Here is a 4,639-nt window from a genome sequence, read left to right on the forward strand (position 1 = left end):
CGGTTACGCACGAGGAAGAATTAGCACCCTCGATACGCCCAAAATTTATACCTAGTTGATTACTTAATGTCTTAATGTCGAAAATTGAGAACTTTGAAGAATTTTAAAAATACGATCCTTGTATTAAAACGTTGAAAATTTTCAGGAAAAGGGGCATATTTCACGTTATTCGAGAAAAAAAATCATATCTAGTAAGTTAGGACACAATGTCTCGAATTCCCGATACGCGAATGAAAAATGCGTATTTAAAAGATATTTAACTATCTTGGATTAGAAAATGGATCACGACCAGTAAGTTAGGATACGATCCTTTTTTAATTCCCAATATCGTTTAAAACTTGAGTTTGAAAAGATTCGTGTAATAAAGTTTAAAAGAATATTCAATTGTTTAAATCAAATGCATAAATCGCAACCCAATACGTTAGGGCACAATTTCTCAAAATATTAAACATTGAATATTGCATTTATTTCGAAAAATTCTCGTCTCGAGAAAACAACGTGTCACATCTAATGCGTTAGGACACAACGTATTGAATTCTCGATAACGAGCTTTTTATCATTTTTAAAAAAGTAATCTCGATTATTTAAATTCAACGAAGAAAATCGGAACCCAATACGTTAGGGCTCGATTCTTTCGAAGATCTAAAATACCGAATATTACTTATATTTTTAAAATTTCCTTTTTTGAAATCTAAAAAGTGGGTGTAATGAAATGATGATGATAATGTAAGTAAAATAATCACGAGCAAAACAAAATATAAATAAGTAATGAGACTAATATATAAAAAATACCAAACAGACAAACCTAAGCAAGATAAAATAACAATATCAGACATGTACATGAAGAAAATAAATAAAGATATATATATGAATTATAAAAATAATGGAAATATATAAAAGCATGTATATATGAAAGTATGTATATATATAAATTAAAGAGTATATAAAAATTATAGAATTACGTATATATATGAAAATTAAGAATATGTATATAAATATATATATATGTATATATAAGGTATAGAAAACATATATATAAAAATACATATACAAAGAAGTATAGATATATAAGAAAATATAAACATATATATAAAATAAGGTGTAAAGATATATAAATAGTTATATAATAGTAATATAATAGGACAAGTTTATTTAAAATTTAAATAAGTAAATATAAATAAAAATATAACAATAATAAGGAGGAACTAATAGTATAATAATAGTAGCGTAAATATATATACATAAAGGGAAAATATAATAATAATAACTAGATTAGTTAATAAAACAATAAAAATAACAGAATGGACCAATTTGAACTAAAAATAAAATTCAAAGGTTAAAACTATAATAAAATAGGCAGAGGAGGACCAAAACGGAAGGGCGTGAAAGGAAGAAGGACCAAAGAGGGAAATAACCCCTCGCTTATAAAACGCACAGCTTCAAGGTGGACCAGATTGTAAAGCAAAATAGATTACAGGGAAAAATAAAAAAAACAAAAGAGCTCGATTGCAAAATCATTTAAAATAGGAAAGGCTGAAAGCGCAATTAGCCCTTCCGCTAAAAAACACGCGGATCTTGGCCTGGAGCGGGTCGGGCGGATCGGGTCAAAGCCAAAACGACGTCGTTTTGGAGCTTAAGGACGCCAGCCAAAACGGCGTCATTTTATCAGGGTATAAAAGCCACTATTTGGGGAAAAAAATCATTTTGCATTTGAGAAAGAAAAAAAAAGAAAGAGGGAGGGGGTTTTCTCTCTGGACTAAGTCCAGGTTCCGGCCGAGGGACCGCCACACTGTCGTCATCGGCGTCGCACCGGCCACCGTACACGGTGGTCGAAAAATTAAAAAAAAAAGGTAAAATTTTTTTATTTTCATTTTTTTATGTTCTTGCATTGATAGAGAAAGAAATAAAAAAGACTAATGCGTAAAAAAACGAATGGAAAATCACCTTAGATCTTTTTTTTTTGAATCTGTTTTTCTCTTTTTTATTCCTAAAATATTCATACAAAATTAACAAAAAATGAGAAGAAGACCCTTTTTTTACAAAACCTCAAGATCGGTTCCCCCCTTTTCTTTTTTGTTTCTGCTATGGCTCTATAGCCATTTTACAACTTGTGTTCTATTATTTTTTCTTTTCATTTCCTTCTCTGGCTTTGCAGGCAAGTGGTGATGGGACGGATGGGACGTGCGTGGCGCAAGTGACAGAGCAGTTGGTGGCTACGGCGGTGGGGTGGTTGACCAGCAGGCCCTAGGTGCGGCACACCTAGGGTTAGGGTTTGTTGTTTTCTGCTATTGGGTGTTGGGCTAGGGTTTTTGAAATATTGGGCTATAGGTTTTGGGCTTAGGTGATTTGGGTTTAGGTGATTGGGCCTTGAGTCAAAAAATTGGGCCCTACAGCTGCCCCTCTTTGCCCATTGTCGTGTAACGAGAATAGAGCAATGACATCAAAAGGGACTAATTTTTGCTCGGTGTCGCTGAATTTTGACTTCTTCTGGCGCTTCTCTTCCTTAAATAGTTTTACTCCAGTCCACTGTGCCTTGTTGCTTCGATCCATTCCACTGCAACTTCAAAAAGACAAGATTTGTAGCTTCAATCCACTCTGTTGTAACTTCAGGGGGCGAGGTTTGTGGTTTAAATTTACTTCCCTACTATCTTGGGAAAATAAGATTCGCCATCTTCGATCTGTTCCACTACTGCTTAGGGTGACAGAATCTGCAATCTTCAACCTACTCCACTACTGCTTAGGGAGATAGGACTGTTTAGGGAGATAGGACTGGATGCGATCTGCTCTACTATAACTTTAGAGAGATAAGATCTGTCATCTCCAATCTGTTTAACTGCAATGTCGGGGAAATAAGATTTGCTGTCGTAGCTTCAATCTATTTCATTACACCGCCAAGGAAGTAAGATTCGTTGTTGTAGCTTCAATCTATTTAACCGCAATGTTGGGGAAGCAAGATTCACCGTCGTAGCTTCAATCTATTCCACTGCACCACCTGGGAAGTAAGATTCGCCGTTGTGGCCTCAATCTTTTTAATTGCAATGTCGAGGAAAGAATATTCGCCTTTGTAGCTTCAATCTATTCCACTGCACCGCCTGGAAGTAAGATTCGCCGTTGTGGCTTCATTCTGTTTCACTGCATCGCCTAGGAAAGTAAGATTCGCCGTTGTGGCCTCAATCTTTTAAATGCAATGTCGGGGAAACGAGATTCGCCGTTGTAGCTTCAATCTGTTCCACTGCACCACCTGGGAAAGTAAGATTCGTCGTTGTGGCCTTAATCTTTTAAATGCAATGTTGGGGAAGCGAGATTCGCCGTTGTGGCTTCAATCTGTTCCACTACATGCCTGAGAGATAGAATTACTGGCTTCAATGTACTTCACTGTAACCATAGGGAGGTAAAATCCGCCATCTTCGATCTGCTCCACTACCGCTTAGGGAGGCAAGGCTTGTGTCTTCAATCTGCTTCGCTGTCAATGCAAGAAGGCAAGATCTGTTATCTTTGACCTGCTCCACTACAACCGAGGGAGGCAAGGTTTGTGTCTTCGATCTGCTTCGCTGTCAGTGCAGGAAGGCAAGATCTGCTATCTTTGACCTGCTCCACTACAACTGAGGGAGGTAAGGCTTGTGTCTTCGATCTGCTTCGCTGTCAATGCAGGAAGGCAAGATCTGCTATCTTTGACCTGCTCCACTACAACCGAGGGAGGCAAGGCTTGTGTCTTCGATCTGCTTCGCTTCAATACAGGAAGGCAAGATCTGCTATCTTTGACCTGCTCCACTACAACCGAGGGAGGCAAGGCTTGTGTCTTCGATCTGCTTTGCTGTCAATGTAGAAAGGCAAGATCTGCTATCTTTGACCTGCTCTACTACAACCGAGGAAGGCAAGGTTTGCGTCTTCAATCTGCTTCGCTGTCAATGTAGGAAGGCAAGATCTACTATCTTTGACCTGCTCCACTACAACCGAGGGAGGCAAGGCTTGTGTCTTCGATCTGCTTCACTGTAAATGCAGGAAGGCAAGATCTGCTATCTTTGACCTGCTCCACTACAACCGAGGGAGGCAAGGCTTGTGTCTTCGATCTGCTTCGCTGTTAATGCAGGAAGGCAAGATCTGTGATCTTCATTGATCTGTTCTCTAAGGAACATGACTTGTACAATGAACCTAATTATGCCTAATGATTAGGATGGCATGATCAAAATGAATCAAATGCTCCTAAATAGACATGTGTGAATGGTGTTTGAGATGAATGCAAAATTTTATTTTTCTGAGAATGATCCCGCTTAGGTTATCATTACTCGAAGTTTATTAAGGCTTTGTGACTAACGTGCTACAATGCCTTCTTGCTTGACTGGCTTTTCTAAGAAACATTTAGCCAGGTTGCCCCCCACTGTGAACTTCAAAGTTTAATCTATTGGGGCATAAAATTTGTACCATCATTCTCCTACTGTAATCCAAGAGTAGAAATATGTGGCCTTTCCTCAATCTTCTCCTAAGGATACAGAATGTGAAGCTCTTTGGTCCTTTATGCCATTCTAATAGTGTCATACCAAATGCTCATGCACAAAATGAGTAATTTCTTCTTTGAGGAAACCTCTTCCTATTGCTTGGTGGTTTTTCTTGCTTGTTTAATGAAGCCTTATTACCGATG

This window comes from Gossypium hirsutum, chromosome D08 (genome assembly GCF_007990345.1).
Source record: "Gossypium hirsutum isolate 1008001.06 chromosome D08, Gossypium_hirsutum_v2.1, whole genome shotgun sequence".
Taxonomy (NCBI): domain Eukaryota; kingdom Viridiplantae; phylum Streptophyta; class Magnoliopsida; order Malvales; family Malvaceae; genus Gossypium; species Gossypium hirsutum.